At 42.9% G+C, this 7,401-nt stretch overlaps 1 long non-coding RNA gene across 1 annotated transcript; it reads left to right on the forward strand.

The window, feature by feature from the left end:
• The first annotated feature begins 2,006 nt into the window (after positions 1-2,006).
• Positions 2,007-4,937, forward strand: LOC135444259 (uncharacterized). The gene is made up of 2 exons (XR_010439190.1): positions 2,007-2,266; positions 2,881-4,937. It is a non-coding gene; the product is annotated as an uncharacterized LOC135444259 (long non-coding RNA).
• The last annotated feature ends 2,464 nt before the right edge of the window (positions 4,938-7,401 follow it).

Below are 7,401 nucleotides of genomic sequence, written 5' to 3' on the forward strand. Positions count from 1 at the left end.
GGGCCGGAGCTGCCGGAGCGAGTCCAGAGAGGGGCGCTGGGGCTGGTGAAGGGTCAGGAGAGCAAATCCCATGTGGAGCAGCACCCAGAGGGTGTTCATCATGAGAAATGGGGTTTTGGGAGGGCTTTATCGCTCTCTACAGCTCCCTGAAAGGAGGCTGCGGACCGGTGAGGGTTGGCCTCTTCTCCCAGGTAACAGGATGAGGGGACAAAGTCTTAAACTGCATGTGACGGTGTTCGCAGCGCTCTTAGGATGAGGAAAGAGACGAGGATCTGACTCTGTTTCAGAAGACTCATTATTTTATGATATGTATTATATTAAAACTATCCTAAAAGAATAGAAGGATTTCATCAGAAGGCTAGCTAAGAATAGAAAAAGAAGGAATGATAACAAAGGCTTGTGTCTCGGACAGAGAGTCTGAGCCAGCTGACTGTGATTGGCCATTAATTAGAAACAACCACATGAGACCAATCACAGATGTACCTGTTGCATTCCACAGCAGCAGATAATCATTGTTTAAATTTTGTTCCTGAGAACTCTCGGCTTCTCAGGAGAAAAAATCCTAAGGAAAGGATTTTTCATAAAATCCTGTGACAACTGCACATTAGGTTGTACTTCAGGAGGAGTTTCCTCACAGAAAGGGGGACTCGATGTTGGAATGGGCTGCCCAGCGAGATGGAGTTGAGTGATGGATCCCTGTGAAGTGTTTAAGGAAAGCCAGGACCTGGCGCTTTGTGCCGTGGTCTAGCTGATGCCGTGGGTTGGATGATCTCAGAGGCCTGAATGGATTGTGTGTGACTCTATGGTAACTGATAAAAACGAGAGCAGGCTCCTGGTAGTAAAGTGATTTCAGCTTTTATTATAAAAAAAGAAAGGCCTAAAGCACGGGGGCCCACGGGTGGGGCAGCAATGCTCCCATCGAGGATGCTGCACCGCCAGCACTGGGTCTTCTGGAGCAGCCATGTAGCGATGTCCCAGATGGAGCAGCACAGATTCAGTGGGTCAGAAGCGCCTTTTTATCCTGTTTTTTGTCCCTTTGGATTGGTTTCTTCTTGGATCTTTCATTTGTGTGAAGGTTTAAGGCCCTTGATTGGCCCATTACAGTTCTCGTTTCACTTGCTGCAGTTTACTTAGGTGTATTATGGTACATTGAGTACCGTATTTCTTATAGTTACCCTTTTAACCTCTTTTACAATGTAAAAACCAAACTACATGCTTAACAATCTATCCACTATTTTACAACAGTTTCTAACCTTTTTTTAACAATAACCATCATTATTATCATTATCACCATCAGTCACACTCTGCTCTCCTAGGCTTGAGCTACCAAACATTATCCCTTAAGGGAGCTGGGAAGGCTCTTCCTAGCCCTGTACTTGGGTTGAAAAAGGAGCATTTCTCATGGTTCTTCCTTGTCTGCTTGTGTGTGGGTCAGCCAGAAGAAAGTGATGATGCAAGCACTTACCTCAAGTACACTCAGCTGAGAGGCTTGGTCAGAAGAGGAACAAGCACGAGTTACAGCCAACTGCCCCAGCAGCTCAGCTGCAAGGAGTTTCCTTGGAACACAGAAGGGAGAAAACACACACCTGGGTAGGTGAAGGGCATTCAGGCCTGTCCTGGTTTCAGCTGGGATAGAGTTAGTTTTCTTCCTAGCAGCTGGTACAGAGCTGTGTTTTGGGTTTAGCACGAGAATAATGTTGGTAGCACACTGATGATTTGGTTGTTGCTCAGCAGTGTTTACTCCAAGTCAAGGACTTTCAGCATTCCATGGTCTGCCAGTGAGGAGGTGCTGGGAGGGAGCACAGCCTGGACAGCTGACCTAAACTGTCCAAAGGGAAATTCCATAGCACAGAATGTCCTGAGAGGGGCTGATCACTGCTCAGGAACAGGGTCTGGCATCAGTCAGCATGTGATGAGGAGCTGTATCATGCATCAATTGTGTTTCTTGGGTTTTATTCCTCTTTCTCTTTTACTTGTATCAGTTATAACAACAACAACAACAACAACTTATCTCTGTAGTGGGATAGAATATAAGAAAATAAAGATAGTGTAGAAGTTAATCTTACCCCTAAGGAGTTGCAGCTGGGTTAATTATCAAAGATTAGGAACAGGCCTGACTTTAACAGCCACAGCTGTAACCAATGAGAAGAAGATGCTATAAAGGAGTGGGTTGGTTGGTTGAGAAGGGAACTGGAGTCAGTTGGCTGCTTTGTGAAGAGGAGAGAGTCAGTGCTCTGAGGAGCTGCTCATGAGAAACACCAAGAAGGTATGAAACTTTTGTGATAAGTGGACAACAGTATGGAACCCCTGCAATAAGATAACAACATATCCCAATCAACAGGTTCTCCCTTTTTCTGACTCTCCTCCCCATTCCACTGGGGGAGAAGAAAGGGCTGTATGGTACTCAGTTACTGGCTAGGGTTAATCTACAGCACTTCTTTTTAGCATCTGATATGGGGCCCAGCAATAAAGATAAATCTGGCTAGAATGCATTAGAACAAATACAAGTATTCATTATATTAATTTCATAGTTACTGGTCACAATGTTGATTTGTTTGCTCTCAGAGTTGGTGTGCTTTTTCTTAATGTTGCATTATGTGTTACCTTACTTGCAGGATTTCCCATTCCAAATAATCCCTCTTGTGCTGTTTATCACCCATGGCGACAGAGCCAAGGTTATAATTTTCCAGCTTTGGCTTATGATATGATGGAATGGCTGGCCATGGAACTAACCTGGTGTTTTCCAGCTTTGGCTTATGATATGATGGAATGGCTGGCCATGGAACTAACCTGGTGTTTGTGCTCAGCACTGCTGTGAGCTCTGGACTTTGGGAGCCATCTGTGGACAACTATTAATAATTATGCCTTTTACCTTTTCAGCTTGGACAATCAATCTGTGGAGGAGACACCTTTTGGAAACTTTCAATTGGTTGTTTGAACCAGTTCCTATTGCTAGGTCTCCTGCATGTGTTCCAGGTCTGGCCTAAAGTCAAACAGCTATTTAGGAATCCTACCTAAATCCCAGACACTTGCCCTGTGACTGGATGCTTCCTAAGCGGCAGGGTGTGGAGGTGTATGGGATTTGCATGGCCAAGCTTTGGTAGCTGGAGGGGGCTGCAGGGGTGGCTTCTGTGAGAAGCTGCCAGAAGCTTCCTCCATGTCCAGCAGAGCCACTCCCTGGTGGTCCCAAAGCTGGGCATGCTGCTGGTCAAGGCGGGGCCAAGTAGAAATGGTACCACCTCAATGATAACATATTTAAGAAAAACAACAATAACAAAAAAGAGGTTTTGGCCAGTTGTAATTGCAGCCAGAGGATAGTGGGGTGAGAACGTGTGAGAGGATCAGCCCTGCAGACACCAAGGTCAGCAGAGAAGGGAGGAGGGGCTCCAGGCACCAGAGCTGAGATTCCTCTGCAGCCCATGGGAATCCACAGGGAGGCAGATCTCCACCTGCAGCCTGTGGAGAAGTCCAATGCTGGAGCAGATGGATGCCTGAGAGGAAGCTGTTACTCTAGGGGAGGCCCATGGAGGGAGGAGCCCATGTTGGAGCAGCCTGTCCTGGAACGACTGCACCCTGCACAAGAGTGACCCACATTGCAGCAGTTTTGGGATGATTGTTGCTCATGAGATGGATTAATGCTGGAGAAGTTAATGGAGAATTGTCTCCCATGGGAAGGACCCCATGGATGACAGAGCAAAGGAAGAGCTCCTCTCTCTGAGCAGTGGGACAATGTTGGGTGATGAACTGACCATTCCACCCATTCCTTGTTTCCCTGCACCACTGGAGGAGGAGGTAGAGCTGGGAGGGGTGGGGGAAAGGTGTTTTTAAGTTTTTATTTAAGCTCTTATTAAACTGCTTTGACTTTATTAGTGATAATTTTAATTAATATCTGTAATTCTGGCCTGTTTTGTCTGTGACAGTATTCCATGAGTGATCGCTCCCATTCTCATCTCAACTCACGAACCTTTGGTTACTGTCCAGTTGTGGAGGGGAGTGAGTGAAAGGCATTGGTGGGAGCCTTTCCAAGCCAACCCACTGCAGTGGGACAGCATGGGCAGGTGCCCAGGACAGTGGGAACCTCCAGTGTATTCAACTTCACCCTTGAACAAGTGCAGATGGTGGATAAACTAGTAAAACATCTGGAAAAAGTATGCTGGTGCCCTGGCTGCTCCAGAGAGACACAGATGATTGCAACGTGCTGGGGCCTGGCCCAGGCCTGCTGGGTCCTCTTCAACCTTATTCATTACCCTCAAGGGGAGAAGAAGTCTCTGGATCTGATGACAAGAGAACAGGCCCTGCAGCTACTCTGATCCCAGAGACAGGCACAGCACCTGGCCCTGAGAACCAACCCATGCTGCTGTCAGCTGCTCCTGTGCAGGAGAAAACACAGATGCAAAAGTCACTTTGTTCAGTAAAGGGGAACAAAGTGAGGTTGCCACAAGAACGTGGGGAAGAGGCAGAACAAAGTGGGATCTTCCAACACTGGGATACACACTTAGCAAAGGCCATGTGGTTAATGAAGACCAGAGGATCTGCCACTTTGGCTGGCCCTACCCAGTCAAAACTCCTATGTACTTCCATGTGGAAGGTGATAAAGTTCCTGTAATGCATGTAAAAAATATGCTGGGGAAAGCACTCTGGGTTACTGCTGCCTTGGGCAAAGACAAACCCATTTGTGGGATGAATTCCATGCTCTGCACAATAAGCTGGAAGGGGGCATGTCCTGGGCAGCTGCCCAGAACTGTCCGAAGGGATATTCTTTACCACAGAACATCATAAACACCACTATATAAACTGGGGGGCTGCTCACTGCCCAGTGAGGGGCTGGTAAGTCATTATGCTGTGTATAACTTGTTTCTTTGGGGTTTTATCCCTCTCTTTGTTGTCACCTTTTTCGTTATTATTTTATTCCAACTATTAAACTGTTCTCATCTCAATCCCCAGGTTTTTCCCTTTTTTTTTCCCCCAGTTCTCTTCCCAAGGGGTGGGGCAGGAGTGAGCAAGTGGATACGTGGTACTTAGTTGCCCGCAGAGGTTAACCACAACTCCATCACTTAAAATTAGAGATAACATTAAGTAAAACACTAACAAGTCTTCCCTTGAGGTCTTCATATCATCCTGAATGTCTGTTATTTCTCTGGTGAGCTTCCCCAGTGGTTCACTTTTATTCTTGATACTGTTCATATTAATGGTTCAGCTTACAGCCACTGGACCTCAGAGGATGCGTTTTTCCACCCTCCATTATCAAATTTTTAGTTATATAGGTATCTGGAGTGTTGGATCACTTCTTGTCTGCTTCCTGAATAAAAAAATGTAGCCAGAGCTAATTCAGTCTAATTTAGACAGACTTACTCTCCCAGAATTCTGTAGTGCCTTTTCTGAATACGTTTTGATCTTTCAGTGTTTTTCTTTAAACGCACAAAATAGAACTGGAGACAATATTGCTGTCACAGAGGAACATTGTTTTTTCTCTTTTTTTTTTTCCTCCCCTCCCTCCCCCTTTGAACCCCTGCATTTCATCCTCCCAGTTGTCAGGTAAACAAACACTGTTTTCCTACACACACTGACACAGAGAACACCCATCAACAAAGCATGCCTAAACATATACAGACTCAGTCTTACTCACAATTATGGTTTGTATCCTTTCCCTTATTGTAAGCCCTGTGGTTAAAAAAAGAAAATTGAAAAAAAAATCCAGAGGAAACCAAGTATTTTTTGTTTCATTTTTTAATTTGGCTTCACGCTGAAAATTTAATTTACAAGCCATTCACGAGGAAAATGTCCAGTTGGGCAGAATGAGCCATGATTGTGTAACTGCACTCAACACTTGTAGTGTATCATTTAGGTTCCTTTCAGTAAATCATCACATGCCTTCTACAGCACAGTTTAAGCACCTATATCATATGCTCACTTCATCACACTCTGTAGTCCATTTTAACCTATCAGACAAGCAACAAGAGAAGAATGCTCAAATTGAGGTATTTCCTTTAAAAATTTACTGATCACTGGCATTCAGAGGTAATGTTAAATCATATAGTTTTAAACATTGAAAAAATGTACAAAAACCAAGTTCATTTTTAAAAAATATTATCCTTAGTCTTCCATGCATGTTAATAAAAAATATAAAAATCAAATTTATAACACTGAAGCTATACCTTTTGTTCTGCAAAAGTATTTCCACAATTGGAGCCACAAGGTATGGTCATCTTTAGTACAATACTTGTTTTTGCTCTTCATTTTATGAAGTATAGTCAGTTCAGTGCAAAGGTAATAGTCTATGTACACATATCATTGGAGCCACATGAGGGAAATTTACAGCAGAAAATATGCATTTAGATCATTATTATCCAGTAGCACTATATATTGTTACAGATTTACACTGCACATCCAAGGGCTCTTACAAAAAAACCTTTTTTCTTTAAACACACCAGCTCCGTTTGAGCAGCCTTGAAGTCAGCAAGGGAAGTTGTACCACTGATGGATCAACCATGTGATACCTCACAAGTGAGTCCCTACAAAACAGCTTCCTGCTCTGTCAACACAGGTTTCCAGCTAAAAGCATCCTTTTCATGGCAGTGCCTAACTTGGATTCAGTAGAAGTACAAGAAAATTCCAAAATGTGATAATTTCAGTGTTAACTTTTTCGGTTGTGCATTTAAAGTTTCAAGTGTGTTCAAAATCATAGCAATCTTTTTTTTTTTTCCTCCCAAAGTATAAAAATGATATCCTCAATGCAAGTTCAACAACAGCGATCAAAATTTTTTTTTCTGAGTTATTTCTCAGCTTGCTGATTTCTCAATTTTATTTTTCCAAAAAAAGATGAATTAGTATTTGTCACCAAATTAGAAATGTCTCACACACCTGGACAGATGCTGGGGATTACAAAAAGGTTTAGAAAGTGGTCCCATTGAACAGATGTCAAATACTTTCAGCACAATGCTGCAACATTTAAGTAGTATAGTACATAATACAAGGTTAGCTGATGCTTACTCTTGGTCCTCTTCCAGGAAACAGATTCTATCACTTCTAAAGAAATTTACTTCTGACTTCTATTTCTAACATTGCTGATTTACATGGACTCTTAATACCCTTAGAGCAATATGAAAAAGCAATATAAACAAATCACCAAACACAAACAACTATAGAGACAAGCAGCTGCAATGAGTTTGCTTTTTGTCTAAGTATATACAGTTGCTAAGGAGATGTTTAACTTAAAGGAATTCTAATTCACATATTTAAAAATACAATTTCATTTTTAGATGTTGACTTTAAAACTGCTTTTGTTGTCTGGAAAATACAGCACTGGCTAACCTAAATGTCCTCTTTGAAATATAAGAAATATTTTGCTTGAAGTTCATTATAAAAGAAAACATAGGACAAAAAATATATACTTAGGCCATA

Source organism: Zonotrichia leucophrys, chromosome 2 (assembly GCF_028769735.1).
Source record: "Zonotrichia leucophrys gambelii isolate GWCS_2022_RI chromosome 2, RI_Zleu_2.0, whole genome shotgun sequence".
NCBI classification, from domain to species: Eukaryota; Metazoa; Chordata; class Aves; order Passeriformes; family Passerellidae; genus Zonotrichia; species Zonotrichia leucophrys.